This window comes from Nicotiana tomentosiformis, chromosome 4 (assembly GCF_000390325.3).
Source record: "Nicotiana tomentosiformis chromosome 4, ASM39032v3, whole genome shotgun sequence".
Lineage (NCBI taxonomy): Eukaryota > Viridiplantae > Streptophyta > Magnoliopsida > Solanales > Solanaceae > Nicotiana > Nicotiana tomentosiformis.
The window spans coordinates 88,852,586-88,872,210 of record NC_090815.1 but is presented as its reverse complement, the minus strand read 5'-3'; the positions used below and the strand labels follow the sequence as shown (position 1 = coordinate 88,872,210).

Genomic DNA, 19,625 nt, shown 5'->3' with positions numbered 1-19,625 from the left:
TGGCGTGACAACCTTCTTAAGGGATTTAGTATGTTTTTGGTGTTTAGGTAATAATAGTAGTAATAATGAATAAAAAGACCTAATTGAGTCATGCTCGAAGAGTCAAACATGTTTCACTTGGTACCAACACACTTAACTACATCCTTATGGCTAAAAATAAGGTTTTTGGAAATAAATAGCTCTAGTTAGTGACCTTTTGACTCTTGTGTTGACTTAGGCAATCATCGGGTGGTTTAGTCGAACCATAGCGATTTTCAATCTTGAATATGGTCATTATGGGCCCTCAACTATATCCTCTTTAACAATCCAACTGTGTGAGAGGTGAGATGTTGTTTTTGCAAGTCCAAGTACCCATGCGAATTGTCTAGAACTTGCCCCGAATATGTTTCTAGGCAAAATTTGAAGTTTGGCTTGGCTTGGGAAGTAATTGTAGGCTCTCCTTGATCCGCTTGAAATTTTCTAGTGCCCACCAATGTTGTTATCCCTAGTCAACCCATTTGAGCCTAAAACCTTTCTCATTTGATAACCATATTACAAGCCTTTACCAGTTTTATCGTGACCCTTTCTTGGCTCCCGAGCTTTCCTTAATACTCTTGTGAAACAATTGGCTAAACACGTAAGTTTGGGAGAGAGACGAGGAGTTTGAAAAAGGTATCAAGGCACAAAAGAGAAAAGAAATAAAGAGAAGTAAAGGCAAGAAAAAGAAAGAACAAAAAGAAAAATGCAAAAGAAAGTGAATAAGTTGAAGAGTTGAAAGGATTCAAAGAAAAGTAATGATGCAAAGCATGGAGAAATCAAAGAAGGAGAAAATAAATATAATGACCAAGAAAGAGTGATGTTAAGTCTCTCTAGTTCCCCTAAGGAAAGGAAAATTTCTCAAAGAGTTGGCAAAGCATGAGCCAATAAAAGAAAATAGAGTGCTTAAGGAAAGATGAACCCGTTCTATCATAGCATATCCAGCCTTAGTCCAAAAGCACCCATTGCATTCCGAAAAAGCCCTACGTGATTTCAAGCTAGGTGAGCTTACATTAGTGGTGATTTACATGAGGTTCAAGCCCATGGTACTTAAAGTCGTACTTGCGACATTCTTTTGAGAGAGATGAGCGAACCTTTCACAAATCTTTGGATTGAGTGTTATATTCTTAAGTGAGATAGGAAAACACAGAGTAGAGGAGGAGGAGTTTGAGATCCACAATGACCTACATAGAAGAGCGAGCTTGCTTGATGAATAAAAGTCAACTCTTGATGCTCAAGTGCCACATTAGAACTATTTGTGCTTAAAAGTTTAACTTGTTGCCTTGTTGATAATTCATAAGTGGTGTGGGTAATTGTTGGTCCCTTGATATGTGAATGACTCACCTTTGTTTAGCTTGAATGGCTTTTAATTTGTGGAGGAGGGAACTGCTTTATTTTCTTTAGGACAAGCAAAAGCTTAAGTTTGGGGGAGTTGATCAGTGGGGATTTTGACTATTTATTAGCGCCTTTTAGCTTTCATTTTAGTCCAAAAATGCTTAATTGTGTTCTCGAAAACTGAGAAAATGTGCTTAATTGCAGGAATATTGGAAGATGAGCTCCAAAGATGAAATCCAACTCAAGAAGGAGTAATCTGAACTCAAGGACAAAAACAGTCACAAAAGCTCAGAAATGTGGACCACAGAATATCATCTGCGGCCACAGGTGATGAAAGGATTTCCATAAGAGAATGGTGCAAAGTGTAGTGCGGAGATGAATTGTGCTGCCCCAGAAGCTAGGTCAAGAGCAAAGTTCAGAGAACCTGCATTTCAAGTCTACCAAAAGTGCAGACCGCACAATTATTGTGCGGCCGCAGAAGAAGAGATGAGCGGCCACAATTAGAAGTGTGTGAACCGCAAAAGAGCAAGATGTGGCATCACTTACAATTGTGCGGACCGCAGAAAGAGTGCAGTGCGACCACAGTTCAGAATTATGCGGCCGCAGATTTTCAATCCCGTCAAGCTAAAGAAAAGTGCAGACCGCACATGGAATTGTGCGGTCACAGAACCTCTGAAAGGGTATTTTTTGTCTGAAAGTTCTAGCCCTGTATAAATAGAAGAGTTTCACTTTTTTATGTCAACTTTTGACATCAGCAATTTCAGTAGCTGTTTTTCTTTGCTTCTTTTAGTAGTTTTTCATATTTTGAACTATTTCAACATAGAGTTTATCAACTTAATTTAGCAATATGAGTTTAATCTGCATTTATTCTTCTATTTCTTCCATTTTGAGCATGAGTAGCTAGATTTACACTAGGGTTGTGACCCAACCCTAGTGTGTAAACGTAATGGGTGTTTAATTTATTGCTTGTTTATGGTTGAGTGTTTATTATTTAGCCTTGTTCTTGCTTTTATTTGATGAATTAATGGTTGCAAATATTAGTTCATGTCTATTTGACTTGGTCTCTACTTGAGAAAGAAAGATTTAGTCTAGGAAAAATTGGCTAATAAGAAATTGGGTCAATCGAGTGATTGATAATCCCAATTAAAGGGTTGAACCTAGAAATAGTAAAACCCAACTTGAGTTGTTTATCAACCGTTTTGTTCAATACCCATTTAGACATGAAAACGCCAAATTGGGCAACCCGAGAGGTATTGAGTGGGTACTTGAGTGTTGATGGATATAATACACCCCGACCAATAATATAAGCTTTAAGTTTATAACCCATTAGGCAATCACTTAGGTGAAGGTCATAGCCCTAGGCTTTTACAATATTTGAAAAACAATAAAAATAATCTTCTAGTTTTATTTTTTAAATTGCCTTCATAGTTAAAATTAGACTTTAAAACAACCCAATTTGGTGGAAGTGCAAATTTAGATATACAAAATCACACGCTACGATATATACTACTAACTCCCATATCTATATCTCCCTGCGAAATTCCACCCCGACCTTTGTTGGGTATTATTATTGCATCGACCATTTTATAACCACGAATTGAGGAGTGAAATTAGACGAGATCAGTGATCTCCACAACCTCCTCTTTCCATATCTCCAAACCAAATCCTTAACCCCCCCCCCCCCCCAAAATCCACGAATTTTAGATCTAAGAAATCCTTGAAGCCACCTTTTTGCCCAAATTGTTGATGTTCCGTGCACCCCCACCCCCACAATACCTACATCAACCGATAAAGCTCCCCAAGACCTACTTATTGATATTAATTCCACCCCGAAAATCCGGCGACCTCCCCGAATACCCTCGGTTGGCATACCACCATTGTTTCGGCCACTTGAATTGTGAAATGGTAAAAATCTTATTCTTTTTTATTTCATGGCTGATTTTTTATTTAATTTTTTTATTTTTAAGAATTTATTTTGTCTCTTATTAATTATTTTAGCATTAGTTTTTGATGTTTGAAATGCTAAATTTTCTGTTTTTGCACTTGTTGAAGTAGTAGAATAGTTTTGTATTAATAAAAATGAGGTAGTGAAAGAATACTTGATAGTATAGGGTACTTGTTTGGTTTTTTATTTACTGCTTCAAGACTTTTTGAGTACAAAACTCAAAAGTCATTTGTTTGGGAAGAAAATATAAACTTTTGGATAGTTTTTTAACAAACATCTTTCTTTGAATAGTTAAGAGAAAGTTTTGGTTGAAATACTCTCTTTTGGACAAGATTGAACTAGAAAGTCTTGCCCTTTAAATTTTAGAGCAAATCTTGTGGAAAGATCTGTCAAAATAGATTGATTTTTAATCATACAATGCCTGGTTGTTTCTCATATATAAGAACATACATCTTTAGAGCAAAAAGAAAAAAAGAAAAATATCTACTCACTAAGAAAAAAAAAGGAGAGAATTGCGAGAAAATTTTTAGTTGAAGCTTCCTTTATTAAGCTGAAATTGTAAGCCTCAGGGGTGAGTCTTGAAGTTTGTTCTGAACTTATTTTTTCCTTTGAAAAATCACCTTTTTTACTAAGAATTCTGGGCTGCTTATCACTGTTGAGTGCACTGCCTTTCCTACTGTTGTTTTCATTGCTATTCCTATTCCCTCTATTACCGAATTTCTGGCACTGTTACTGCTGTATTTATGCTTTTCAGGTAACCTTCCAAACACTTGTAATGCAGTTTCTTTTCTTTAATAGAAGATGATGAAAAGATGGGCTTGTTTAGCTTTGTTTCGAGCAGTTTTATTCAAAGAATTTGTTGAATATTTGAGTGCTAATATCTGCATACTCGTTGTAATGACCCAATCAGTCATTTTAACTTTTAGAACCTCGTTCCCTACAATAAAATTTCTCGTATGTGCTTTTAGAGATTTTTGACTTGCGGGGATGGTTGGTTTGGGATTTGGAAGCGTTTGGGTTGAAATCAGAACACTTGGTTCCTTAAGTTAGCCTTAAAAGGCCAAGCTTGACTTCGGTCAATATTTTGAGAAAACGACCTCAGAATCGGGATTTGGCGGTTCCAATAGGTTTGTATGATGATTTTGGACTTGGGGCGTTTGTCCGAATCGGGTTTTGGATAACCCGGGAGCGTTTTGACAATTAATAGTAAAAATCAACTATTTGAAGGTTTAAACTTCTTTAAATTTGGTTTGGAGTAGGATTTTGAGTAATTGAAGTCCGTTTGGAATTCCGAGTTTGGGAATAGTTCTGTATAGTGATTTAAGACTTGCATGCAAAATTTCGTGTCATTACGAGTAGTTTAAGTATATTTCGGCGCAATGGAAATAATTTGAAGAACTTGAAATTTTTAAGTTTGAATCAATTTGGTTTAGGGTATGATTCTTAGATTTGATGTTGTTTTACGCGTTCCGAGATTTCGAACGAGTCCTTTTTATAATTTCAAACCTGTTGGTATGTTCGGGTGGGGTCCCGGGGACCCCGAGTGTCAATCAGACGAGGCTCGGACCAAGTTGGAAGTTGGGAGCCAAAACTGAAGCTCCCAACTACTGTCAGAATCGCACCTCGCTTGGCCAGTCGCAAGTGCGACATTCGCAGATGCGACAGAAGCTCGCAGGCACGGTACTCACATATGCGAGATTTCTTCGCAGAAGCAGAAAAAGGAAGGGGCAATCGACCGCAGATGCAGAGATTTTACTTACCTGCGAACGCGCAGGTGCGAGGAAGGGTACGCAGATGCGACCTTGGCCTAGGCGAGTGAAACTCGCACCTACGAGGATTTTTCGCAGGTGCGAAAGCCGCAGGTGCGTTCCAACCTCCGCATATGCGAAAGACCTGTTTGGCAGAAAGCTTAAAAGAACGGGAATTCACCATTTTTGCCCGTTTTCTCTCCATATTTGGGCAATTTCGGAGCTTTTGAGAGGGGGGTTTCAACTAGCAATTTGAAGGTAAGTTAATTCTACACCCCTTGAGTTAAATATGTAGATTATAAGTAAATTATAACTAGTAAATCTTAGTAATCAAGGGTTTAGGTGACAACCCTAGATTATTTTAAAAATGAGATTTTAACCACGAAAATTGTTATGGAATTATATATAAATTATATATTTGAGTTCTTGAGATTATGGGTAACGTTTTCATTTGAAAATTTCTAGAATCCGGGCACATGGGGCCGCGGTGAATTTTAGGAGTTTTACCATTTTGGATAGAGAAATTTATTTAATAGATGAATTTCGAATTATTGAACATATATTAATTATTTTATATAACTTTTGGATAGTTTCGGATTTTTCGGCATTGAATCGAGAATTGTACGCGACGCGATAATCGGAAAGTGGACTTTGAGACAATGTAAGTCTTTTGTCTAATCTTGTGAGGTGGAAATTACTCCATTGGGATTAAATTGAATAATTATTGCTAATTGAGGGGGCTACGTATACACGAGGTAACAAGAGTCCGTGCGTAGCTACTATTAATGCTAAAGTCCGGGTAGTTTAGGACTCAAAGCATAAATTACTTGTGTAAACTGTATTCTTTATTAAATTAATATTAATTGCTATATATGAATATATTGTGAATTGTTAGATAAAGATATTAAAGGATAGAAACCTCATATGCTTGATGTTCTGGTTAAATTAATTAATTGATTAAAGAAATTATTCTTCCTCCTGAATTTATCTTATAATAAATATACTCTCCTTCCGAAGGCACATAAGAAAATGTCCTCCTTTCTTGTGGAGCGGGCCGAACGCCTCGGCAGGATAGATGCATCTATGGATCGCGTCGCACGTCCCTCGGCAGTGTACACGGCACTCTGGATCGGGTCATACGTCCTCGGCAGAAATTATGCTTAATAATAATAATTATACAATACTTTAATAGTTATCTCAGCTTGCGAAGCTAATTGATAAATTGAAAAATCTTTGGAATTTAATGAATTATTATTCTTGCTTGTTAAGGAATTAATTATTATTCCTGTAAATGATATTTAATTGATAAATTGGAAATTATTTGAACTGAAGAAATTTAATTAATATACTGAGGATTTTTGCATTTGAAGGAATTTGATTATTTTCGCTGATTAAATACATTATTTTAAATTCTATAAATCATGATGATTTAAATATTCGAGTTGTATTTTCATTATTATTATTGGCCCATAGTAAGTGTCAAAGTCGGTCATCTCGTCTCTACCACTTCGAGATTAGGCTTGATACTTACTGGGTACACATTGTTTACGTACTCATACTACACTTGCTGCACTCTTTGTGCAGGAACTGAGGTAAGTACTAGTGGGGGACCTATCGTCTTACACCCACACTATCTAGGGGCATAGTGGTGAGCTATCTTTCTAAGCCGTTTTGCAGCTACTAGTGTCTCTCCTTGTATTTTTCATTCTGTCTATTTTATTTCAGACAATATTTGAGATTTTGTATAATCTACTAGATGCTCATACACTCATGACACCAGGTCTTGGCACACACATTGGTAGAGTTTGGATTTTATTATTTTTCTTGGTTTTAAATTTTATCAATATATTCTTAATTTATTAACTTGGCTTGCCTAGCTGTAGTGTTGGGCACCATCATAACCTATATGTGAAAGTGGGTCGTGCCAACATGATATTAGAGCACTAGGTTCACGTAGGTCTCACAAGTTATGAGCAAATCTAATATAGTCTTGGGGATCGGTACGGAGACGTCTGTACTTATCTTCGAGAGGCTATAGGGTGTTACGAAAGTACCTTTCTTCATATTCCATCATGCAATTGATGTAGTTCTAAATATCCTTCTCTTATTATCTCAGATGGTGAGAACATGCTCAAATGAGGTTCCAGACCAGGGAAGAGCTACTCCCCCAGTTGCTAGAGGCCGAGGCCAAGGGAGGGCTCCAGCCCGTGGTAGAGGGCGAGGACGTCCCAGGACTGTTCCAGTTATGCTGCCAGAGGGTCCAGCAGAGAATCCCATTATTGAAGAGCAGGGTGAGGTGCCTGTGGCAGAGCCAGCTCCGGTGGATTTCACATTTGCACCGTGATTTCAGGATGTCATGGGTTGTATATTGCGGTTCATGGATAATATGACTCAGGCCGGTTTATTTCCGGCAGACCTAGCCACATCTCAGGAGGGCGGGGGAGCACAGACCCCTACCGCGCAGGCTCATGGACAGGAAGCTGCTGTATATCAGACCCAGGGTGCACTACCCGTGGGTGGAGCCCAGCCAGTGGAAGCAGCTACACCTGAGCCCAGGCCAGCTGTAGCCGCTGATCCTCAGAAACTATTGGACAGATAGAGTAGACTACATCCTCCTATCTTTGAGGGTGAGCGACATGAGGATCCACAGGACTTCATTGGTCGGTGCAAGGATAGACTATACAACATGAAGATATTAGAGTCTCGTGGGGTAGACTTTGCTACTTTTCAGCTAGAGGGCAGAGCCCGTAGATGGTGGAAGTCTTATGTTCTTGGCAGACCAGCAGATTCTCCTCCCATGACTTGGGACAGGTTCACCTGTATCTTCCTAGATAGGTATATTCCACCCTCCTAGAGGGAAGAGTTGCGGTTTCAGTTTGAGTAGCTCTAGCAGGGTCAGATATCAGTGACCGATTATAAGGCGAGGTTTTTTGAATTATCTCGCCATGCACTTATGATACTCCCTACTGAGGCGGAGAGAGTGCGGAGGTTTGTAACCGGTTTACATACTGGAATTCAGGCCACTATGGCTCGAGATGTTGAGATGGGTACTTCTTTTGAGCTAGTTGTGGAGATAGCCTGGAGGATTAAAGGTGTGCGTCAGCGGAGCCGAGAGTAGATTATGAGAGATAAGCAGTTCACGTACTCCGGAGAGTTCAGAGGTGCTCCGTCTGGGGGCAGAGGTCAGTTCGTGAGGGGGCAGTCCAGTAGACCCCCATTTTGAGCACCACCACCTCCTCGAGGTGCTCCAGTGTGACCTTATCTCAGTGCTATACCAGAGAGTTCTTACCGGCCACCAATTATTCAGGGTCCTCCCAATGGGTATTCAGGTCCCCAGGGCCAGACTCTTAGTCAGTAGCTCATTGTACCGAAGAGTTGTTACGAGTGCAGGGATCCTAGTCACATGCGGAGGTTTTGCCCAAGGCTTTGGGGTAGACCAGTGCAGCAGGGTCAGCAGCCTATGCTTACCGGACCAGTTGCTCCACCAGTAGTACGACCACCAAGAGATGGAAGACAGGTAGGTAGGGGCCGTCCTAGAAGTGGAGGTCAGCTAGGCGGAGGCCAACCAGTTGGTGCTCCAGCTCGGTTCTATGCTTTTCCAGCTAGACCAGATGCAGAGGCCTTAGATGCTGTAATTACAGGTATTATTTCTATTTGCGGCAAAGATGCCTCAGTATTATTTGATCCAGGATCCACGTATTCATACGTGTCATCTCTATTTGCTCCATTCCTGGGTGTTTCTCGTGAGTCCTTGAGTACTCCTGTTTATGTGTCCACTCATATAGGCGATTCTGTTATTGTGAAGCGGATATACCAGTCTTGTATTATTACATTCAGTGGTTATGAAACTAGAGAAGATCTCTTATTACTTGAGATGACCGATTTTGAAATTATTTTGGGTATGGACTGATTATCTCCATATTGTGCTATTCTAGATTGTCATGCCAAAGCTGTTACCTTGGCTATTCCATCTTTTCCTAGGCTGGAGTGGAAGGGTTCGTCGGTTAGTTCATTTAATCGGGTTATTTCTTTTATAAAGGCTCAACACATGGTTGAGAAGGGTTGTTTGTCTTATCTAGCCTATGTTCAGGATACTACTGCAGAGACTCTGGCTATTGATTTAGTACCTATAGTTCGGGAGTTCTTCAATGTATTTCCTTCAGATCTTCCAGGTATGCCACCTGATCGTGATATTGATTTCTGTATTGACTTGGCTCTAGATACTCAGCCTATATCTATTCCACCGTATCGCATGGCTCCGAAAGAATTGAAAGAGTTGAAAGATTAGCTTGAGGAGTTACTAGCCAAAGGGTTCTTCAGACCGGGTGTATCGCCTTGGGGTGCACCAGTATTATTTATGAAGAAGAGAGATGGCACCAAGCGAATGTGTATTGATTATCGCCAATTGAACAAAGTTACTATTAAGAATAGGTACCCGTTGCCGTGTATTGATGATCTATTTGACCAGTTACATGGTGCTAAGGGGTTCTCTAAAATCGACTTGAGGCCGGGGTATCATCAGTTGAATATTCGAGATTCGGATGTTCCAAAAACTGCTTTCTGTATTAGATATGGTCATTATGTGTTTCTAGTAATGTCTTTCGGTTTAACTAATGCCCTGACAGCGTTTATGGATCTGATGAACAGGGTATTCAGGCCATATATCGATTCATTTTTCATTGTCTTCATTGATGAAATTTTGATCTACTCGCGCAGTAAGGAAGAGTATGAGCAACATATGAGAGTAGTGCTTCAGACATTGCGGGAACAAAAGCTATATGCTAAGTTTTCTAAATGTGAGTTTTGGCTTGAGTCTGTAGCATTTTTGGGACATATTGTATCGGGCGAGGGTATTAAAGTTGATCCCAAAAAGATTGAGGCAGTTCAGAATTGGCATCGTCCCACTTCGGCGACTAAGATCAGGAGTTTTCTGGGTTTAGCAGGTTACTATCGTCGATTCGTGGAAGGTTTTTCATCTATTGCAGCACCTTTGACCAAATTAACCCAGAAGGTTGTTCAGTTCCGATGTTCTGATGATTGTGAGTCAAGCTTTCAGAAGCTCAAGACATCATTGACTATAGCACCAGTGTTAGTGTTACCTTCTGGTTCGGGAATGTATACTGTGTATTGCAACGCTTCACGCGTTGGTTTGGGTTATGTATTAATGTAGGAAGGGAGAGTTATTGCATATGCTTCACGTCAGTTGAAGCCCCACGAGCAGAATTATCCGGTACATGATTTGGAGTTAGCTGTGATTGTTCACGCCCTTAAGATTTGGAGACATTATCTTTATGGGGTGTCTTGTGAAGTTTTTACTGATCATCGCAGTTTGCAGCATTTGTTCAAGCAGAGGGACCTAAATTTGAGGCAGCGCAGATGGCTAAAGTTACTAAAATATTATGATATTACCATCCTGTATCATCTGGGCAAAGCAAATATGGTTGCAGATGCCTTGAGCAGAAAGGCGGAGAGTATGGGCAGTTTGGCTTTCAATATCAGCAGAGGAAAGGCCATTAGCCTCGGATATTCAGTCCTTGGCTAATAGACTTGTGAGGCTGGATATTTCAGAGCCCAGCAGAGTTCTTGCATGTGTTGTAGCTCAGTCTTCACTATTTGAACGGATCAAGGCTCGTCAGTATGATGATCCACACTTGATGGTTCTTCAAGAAATGGTACTACGAGGTGGTGCCAAGGAAGTTACTATTGGAGCGGATGGTGTTTTGCGACTCCAAGATCGTCTATGTGTTCCTAATGTGGATGGACTGAGGAAAAAGATCCTGGAGGAGGCACACAGTTCTCGGTATTCTATTCATCCAGATGCTACTAAGATGTATCGTGACTTGAGGCAGCATTATTGGCGGCGACGAATGAAAAAGGACATAGTTGAGTATGTAGCTAGGGTGTCTAAATTGCTAGCAAGTTAAATATGAGCACCAGAGGCCAGGTGGCCTACTTCAGCAGATGACTATACTAGAGTGGAAATGGGAACGAATTACTATAGACTTTGTAGTTGGGTTGCCGCGGACTTTGAGGAAGTTTGATGCAGTTTGGGTGATTGTTGACAGGTTGACCAAGTCGGCACATTTTATTCCAGTTATGACTACGTATATTTTAGAGAGGTTGGCCCAGATTTATATTCAGGAGATAGTTCGGTTGCACGGTGTGCCAATTTCTATTATATCAGATAGAGGCCCTCAGTTTATTTCACATTTCTAGAGAGCAGTATAGAGTGAGTTGGGGACCCGTGTAGAGCTCAGCACAGCCTTCCATCCGCAGACCGACGGGCAGTCAGAGCGGACAATTTAGATTTTGGAGGATAGGCTCAGGGCATGTGTGATTGACTTTGGAGGTCAGTGGGATCGTTTCCTGCCTTTGGCCGAGTTTTCTTATAATAACAGTTACTAATCTAGCATCGAGATGGCTCCATTTGAGGCTTTATATGGTCGTCGATGCCGTTCACCTATCGGATGGTTTGAGCCCGGTGAGGCTAAGTTATATGGTACTGATTTGGTAAAGGATGCCTTGGAAAAGGTAAAGTTGATTCAGGAGCGACTTCGTACAACACAGTCCAGACCGAAGAGTTACGCGGATCACAAAGCATGTGATTTATCATTTATGGTAGGTGAAAAATTTCTCTTGAAAGTTTCGCCGATGAAGGGAATTATGAGATTCGGGAAGAAGGACAAGTTGAGCCCAAGGTTTATAGGCCCATTTGAGGTGTTGAGACGAGTTGGGGAGGTTGCTTATGAGCTTGCATTGCCTCCCAGTCTATCGGGAGTTTATCCGGTTTTCCACGTATCTATGCTCCGGAAGTTTCATGCTGACCTATCACATGTGTTGGACTTTAGCTCAGTTCAGCTAGATAAGAGTTTGGGTTCTGAAGAAGACCCATTTGCCATTGTTGATAAACAAGTTCGCCAGTTGAGGTCCAAGAGAATTTCTGTAGTAAAGGTTCAGTGGAGGGGCCAACCAGTCGAGGAAGCGACTTGGGAGGCCGACAAGGACATGCAGAGCAAATATCCACACTTATTTAGCACTCCAGGTATTATTCTAAATCCGTCTGAGGACAAACATTTGTTTAAGAGGTGGAGAATGTAATGACCCAACCGGTCATTTTAACTTTTAGAACCCCGTTCCCTAAAATAAAATTTTCTGTATGTACTTTTAATGATTTTTGACTTGCGGGGATGGTTGGTTCGGGATTTGGAAGCGTTTGGGTTGAAATCGGAATACTTGGTTCCTTAAGTTAGTCTTAAAAGGCCAAGTTTGACTTCGGTCAACATTTTGAGAAAACGTCCTCGGAATCGGGATTTGGCGGTTCCAATAGGTTCGTATGATAATTTTGGACTTGGGGCGTATGTCCGAATCGGGTTTTGGATAAGCCGGGAGCGTTTTGACGCTTAATAGTAAAAATTAACTATTCGAAGGTTTAAACTTCTTTAAATTTCGTTTGGAGTAGGATTTTGAGTAATTGAAGTCCGTTTGGAATTCCGAGTTTGGAAATAGTTCCGTATAGTTATTTAAGACTTGCATGCAAAAGTTCGTGTCATTCCGAATAGTTTAAATATATTTCGGTGCATTGGATGTAATTTGAAGAACTTGAAATTTTTAAGTTTGAATCAATTTGGTTTAGGGTATGATTCTTAGATTTGATGTTGTTTTACACGTTCCGAGAGTTCGAGCGAGTCCCTTTTATGATTTTAAACCTGTTGGTATGTTCGGGCGGTGTCCCCGGGACCCCGAGTGTCAATCGGACGAGGCTCGAACCAAGTTGGAAGTTGGGAACCAAAACTGAAGCTCCCAGCTACTGTCAGAATCACACCTGCGCTTAGCCAGTCGCAGGTGCGACATTCGCAAATGCGACAGAAGCTCACAGGCGCGGTACTCGCATATGGGAGATTTCTTCGCAGAAGCGGAAAAGGGAAGGGGGCAATCGACCGCAGATGCGGAGAATTTACGCACCTGCGAATGCGCAGGTGCGAGGAAGGGTGCGCAGAAGCGACCTTGGCCCAGGTGAGTGAAACTCGCACCTGTGAGGATTTTCCGCAGGTGCGAAAGCCGCAGGTGTGTTCCAACCTCCGTAGGTGCGAAAGCTTAAAAGAACGGGAATTCACCATTTTTGCCCGTTTTCTCTCCACATTTGGGCGATTTCGGAGCTTTTGAGAGGGGGGTTTCAACTAGAAATTTGAAGGTAAGTTAATTTTACACCCCTTGAGTTAAATACGTAGATTATAAGTAGATTATAACTAGTAAATCTTAGAAATAAAGGGTTTAGGTGAAAAACCTAAATTTTTATAAAAATGAGATTTTAACCACGAAAATGGTTATGGAATTGGATAGAAATTATATATTTGAGTTCTTGAGATTTTGGGTAACGTTTTCATCCAAAACTTTCCAGAATCCGGGCACGTGGGCCCGGGGTGAATTTTAGAAAATTTACCATTTTGGATAGAGTAATTTATTTAATAGATGAATTTCGAATTATTGAACATATATTAATTATTTTATATAACTTTTGGATAGTTTCATTGAATCGAGAATTTTATGCGATGCGATAATCAGAAATTAGACTTTGAGACGAGGTAAGTCTCTTGTCTAATCTTGTGAGGGGGAAATTACCCCATAGGGATTAAATTGAATAATTATTGCTAATTGCGGGGGCTACGTACGCACGAGGTGACGAGAGTCCGTGCGTAACTACTATTAATGCTAAAGTCCGGGTAGTTTAGGACTCAAAGCATGAATTACTTGTGTAAACTGTATTCTTTGTTTAATTAATATTAATTACTATATATGAATATATTGTGAATTGTTAGATAAAGATATTAAAGGATGGAAACCTCATATGCTTGATGTTCTAGTTAAATTAATTAATAGATTAAAGAAATTTTTCTTCCACCTGAATTTATCTTATAATAAATATACTCTCCTTCCGGAGGCACATAAGAAAATATCCTCCTTTCTTGTGGAGCGGGGCGAACACCTCGGCAGGATAGATGCATCTATGGATCGCGCTGCACGTCCCTCGGCAGTGTACTTGACACTCTGGATCGGGCCGTACGTCCTCGGCAGAAATCGTGCCTAATAATAATAATTACACGATACTTTAATAGTTATTTCAGCTTGCGAAACTAATTGATAAATTGGAAAATCCTTGGAATTTAATGAATTATTATTCTTGCTTGTTAAAGAATTAATTGTTATTCCTGTAAATGATATTTAATTGATAAATTGGAAGTTATTTGAACTGAAGGAATTTAATTAATATACTAAGGATTGTTGCATTTGAAGGAATTTGATTATTTTCGCTGATTAAATAAATTATTTTAAATTCTGTAAATCATGTTGATTTAAATATCCTAGTTGTATTTCCATTATTATTATTGACCCATAGTAAGTGTCAAAGTCAGCTATCTCGTCTCTACCACTTCGAGATTAGGCTTGATACTTACTGGGTACATGTTGTTTACGTACTCATACTACACTTGTTGCACTTTTTGTGCAGGAACTGAGGCAAGTACTTGTGGGGGACCTATCGTCTTACACCCACGCTATCCAGGGGCATAATGGTGAACTGTCTTTCTGAGCCGTTCTGCAGCTACTAGTGTCTCTCCTTGTATTTTTTATTCTGTCTATTTTATTTCAGACAGTATTTGAGGTTTTGTATAATCTACTAGATGCTCATACAGTCGTGACACCGGGTCTTGGCACACACATTGGTAGAGTTTGGATTTTATTATTTTTCTTGGTTTTAAATTTTGTCAATATATGCTTAATTTATTAACTTGGCTTGCCTAGCTGTAGTGTTGGGCGCCCTCACGACCTATAGGTGAAATTGGGTTGTGACACTCGTGATCATTTTATTGTTATAGTCGAATAGTTTGGCTTATTTCGTAGTCGGCATATCTGAGTATCCATGTTCTTTGGTATTAGTTTGAACTACTTAGATCATAGTGTACTTAAAGAATGAGTGAGGTAATAATGTTTTAGTATTGAAAGAAGAGTATCTTAGTGTTAGAAGTTGGACTATTGGCATTGTTTAACCTTGTTGTGCCAAACTTCATGGCAAAAGGTTTCTGTTGCACTTGTAAATACATAAGAAGCTGATTTTTCGAAACTGACCACTTTTGTTGCATTTGTCATGTTAATTTAAGGCCAAATAACCTCAGTTGAAAGGCATCATATAGGGTTATCTTAGTAAAAAGGGTATGGCTCTACACATAACTCTTCATGGCTATCTAGTAATGTATGTTTTGATTTTTTCTTTAGTTGTGAAAGATGAGTAGGGAGGAAATTGTTCGCATGTTTGAGCATACAATTTATTTTAAAATTTTTGTTCACATAATTATTTCACCGGAATTAACATATTGATTCAAATGTTTCTTTTTTAAAGAAAGTATAATTTGTTAATTGGATATGTATCACCCAACATCAAAGGATTATGGAGTAATATTAAAAATTTGAATTATTTTTTGGTTAAAGATGCGATTTAACGTCTTATGCCAATTCTATTGATTAAGATGATAGACTCCTTTAATAGTAGATGATGACTAGTACTTATTGGCTGGACTGGAATTTTGAAAGTCACAAGAAAAAGCCAATTAAATTGAATAAAAAGTGATATTCTCAAAGAAGACTCTTGTTGAATCTTTAAAGTTACACGTATGGTGGCCCTTTTTTAATAAAAAAATTAATAAATAAATAAATAAATAAACTAATCATCAAATAGAGATAACCTAGTCCTTTTCAAATAGTTGCAAACAAATTGGTCTACAGTTTCATAATAGTTGGACCAATTACGTGAGATAATTTTTCGCAAATAATCAAGTACCTATTAATTTAAATTCTAGGTCACTAATAGGCGTGCTTTAACTTTTATATTTACGTACTCGCTTGCGTAGCATGATATTTAACATTCAATCAATTCACTAACCTCATACCGTACCCAATAACTTTAGTTAGTTTTTAATTTAATAAATCCTTTGCTAAACTTGCAAATTTGTTTGCGTAGCACGATAGTTGACTTTTAATAAATTTCAAAATTAATTTCTTCGAATGTAGTAATTTTCTCCAAAAGTAATAACGTACTAATAATCCTCGTCATGACTGCGGATTCGTTTGCTTAGCGCGGTTATAACAAAAATCAATAAAATTCATCTCGGTCGCACATTCGCTTGCGTGGTGCAACTAGGACAATTTTATTCAAATCTTTTCTTTAATAATTTTAATAATTAAAAGCGGATAGGTAAAACATAGAAATTCAATAAAACACAGTTTGTCCAAATTAATCCAAGCTATTTTTAGTCAATAAAGCGATTGTGGTAGAACCACGGGACTCGGGGAATGCCTTACACCTTCTCTCCGGTCAACAGAATTTCTTACCCGAACTTTATTTTTGCGTACCATTAATAATAGAGTCAAACATTCCTTTGGCTAGGGATTCAAATAAAAGATGACTTGGAACACCCAAAAATCAATTCCAAGTGGCGACTCTGTAAATAAAATAATCCCAACTTAAGTTTGTCACTTTATTTGGAAAAACTCTTTAAACCTCAATCCATAAAACATACATATCTTTTGGGGTAAAAAGGGGTGTGACAGCTCTTGCGACTCTGCTGGGGACAACCAGAAATCGAGCTTGTACATGTTGACTTTCATTTGGATTTATTAATTTTGTATATACTGTGATTTATTTAGGCCTAATGTGATACTTGCCTGCTTTTTACCGCTTTGATATTGTTGAACTGTACATATAAACGGTATTCTCACGCGCCTCTTCTGAGTCTTCTTGAAATTAAAATTGGGTATTTGCTTGACATAACCCGCTTTCTTTGAGATAGCTGAGGTGCTTGTCACCCGGTGAAGGATTTTAGTCACACGTGTTTTAGCCGGGGATCACCACCAGCTAAACCGAAAAGCAATGCTACCGGTATGCTGACCCTCTTCGACTCGATTGGTCCATCCAAGTAAGCCAGTATAGATACCTTCTCTACTAGTATTTAAACCTAAAATAATAAACCTCCTGTCGGATATCCCTAGTAAGTTCGCTTTATTTGAATCACGTGCACTTGACTTAGCGAAACTCGGTACATGGACCGGATATATATTAGACATGTATCCTCTTTAAGACCATCATGTTCACTTATGTGCTACTTGCTATATCATTTGGAAGGCTTGCTTGCATTGTTGACCGACTTTAGAAAATTAATTGAGCGGAAAAAAAAAATTATTCTCCTAGTTTAGTACGAATAATATTTTTTTACTAAGATTTTGTAGTAGTCTAGCGTAAGGTGTAAAGATTAATTTTCATAAAAATCAAGAAGAGAACAATATTCGGTTTTACCGAACTACGCGAGTTTGATTCTCACTGGATGTGAGATACGTAGGCAACCTCCATCGGGTTCAACCCATATTTTTTTAAAAATAAAAAGGCATAAAATTATGCATGTGCATAAAATTTTCGAAGATAAAATAATAAAAACAAAAAAATAGCTATTTTTTGTCACCTTTTACCATTTTGCCCTTATGTCCAACCATTTTTGTTGAGACAACTTTAAACCTTCTACGGAAGTACCAAAAGTTTTTTTGCGCAAAAAATGGCCATCTTATCTAGTATTGTAGCCATTTTGCCAAGACAGCCTTAAACCTTCCACGGAAGTACTTAAGGGTCGTTTTCATAAAAATGACCATTTTATCTAGTTTTGTCTGGTCATATTTGCTAAGACAACCTTTGAACCTCTCTCGGGAGTACTGAAGGGCCATTTTCGTAAAAATAACCATTTATTTATTTTGTCTACTTGTTATTATTTTGTCCCATTTTGGCCGTTTGTCGAGACAACCTTTAAACCATTCATGAAAGTATCAAAGGATCATTTGTGTAATAATAGCCATTTGTCTATTTTTATCCACTTTTATCATTTTGCCTTTATGTCCGGTCATTTTTGTTGAGGTGGCTTTAAAATCTTTTCTCGAAATAATCAAAAAGGTTATTTTCGTGATAATATCCTTTTTCGCCCTTTTACCATTTTTGACCCGACCATTTTTATTAAGACCCTATTTAGAAATGTTGGAGGACAATCTTTGTAATAATAGGTAGCTTGATTTTAATGAAATACGCACACCTAATTCTTGACTCTATGCAAGATACCTAAGGAACCCCTCTAGGGTCTGGTGTCATGTTTAAATCGAACAAATTGGTAAGTTTTACCATTTGGGTCACAATGGACTGGTCTTCAAAATTTTATCTTCTTCCAACGAGGGTGTCCGCTCTTCAGTAAACCCTCGCTTCAAAATGTTGTTAGGGTCGGTTACTTGAGTTCCACATTTTTATTTCTAACTTTTATGAGTCAAACCCCAGGGTATCAAAGATTTTTTTATTTTCTAAGCTTGCGTCGGTCATAACCTCATGTTCTACCACTTATGTGTGGTATGCATACAATAAAAAGAAGATATGACAAAAGACCAAAAGATGATGAGCCCCCACAGATTTGGTTTATGCATAAAATACCCCGGTTGTTGAGACAATGGTGGAAAAATATGGGCATTTGTGAACAGGAAAAGATAAAGGACCATCTGGGTCACTTTGTGAACATTATGGAGATCAACCCAAGGAGGGACTTAATCGAGGCGTTGGTGCATTTATGGGATTCTGATAATAACGTATTCCTTTTTAATAGTTTCGAAATGACTCCCACTTTGGAGGAGTTAGCTGGATACACAAGGTTAGGTGATGAGCTTTAGAAGAAGAGACCTTTGGCTCAAGGTACATCACTGGCAATAAATTCCTTGAGCAGATAACAATCAGCCAAAATAAAATATCGAGTATGGAACGAGGGCACGTTCAATTGGGTTTTTTGTACAACAGGTATGGGTGTCCAGGTGGATTTTCAAAGTATGGAAAAGAGCTTGATAATAAAATTGGATACAAAGTTTGGCAAAGCCATGGGCAAAGAGCATTCCTAGTGGCATTTCTAGGGACGATGGTTTTCCCAAGACATGGCCAAAATATTGATATTCGATTATCTAACATAGTTGCCGCTTTATTGCGTGGAAAGGATGTCACTATCATTCCTATGGTATTGTCAGATATTTATCGTGCCCTGACTAAATATCAGAAAGGAAAATATTTCTTTGAGGTTTGTAACATCATACTCCAAATATGGTTTTTAGAGCACCTTCTCCGTCATCTTGTACGGATAAATTTTAGTATCCATTGCTGCAACAATGAGCTTGAAGATAGGTTTAAAGATGTGATCGTAGATAGTAGCTTCCACGAGGGCATCAAAACATGGATGAGGCATCTTCATAAGTTGACCACTTATGAAATCACATGGAAATGCCATTAGTTCTTATCAAAAGAGGTTATATACAAGTCTTACCACCATTCATTTTTGATTCTGATGGGTCTTCAGGGTTTTTATCCGTACGTGCCTTTGAGTGTCCTACGCCAATTAGGTCAAAAATAGGTAGTGCCCACAGTGGAGCACATGCAAAGCTTCATGTGGGAGGTAACATCGGAGGATCCTGTTCGTGAGGATTATGCTCAGCAGGTTTGGGATGAAAATAAGCTGCTCGAATCACAC

General features: G+C 38.8%; 1 long non-coding RNA gene across 1 annotated transcript in view; it reads left to right on the top strand.

The window, feature by feature from the left end:
* The first annotated feature begins 3,121 nt into the window (after nt 1–3,121).
* Nucleotides 3,122–19,625, top strand: part of LOC138910658 (uncharacterized) — a 32,263-nt gene continuing 15,759 nt past the window's right edge. Inside the window, exon 1 of the long non-coding RNA XR_011415805.1 lies at nt 3,122–3,437. This is a non-coding gene — a long non-coding RNA (uncharacterized lncRNA). The remainder of the gene's footprint in view (nt 3,438–19,625) is intronic.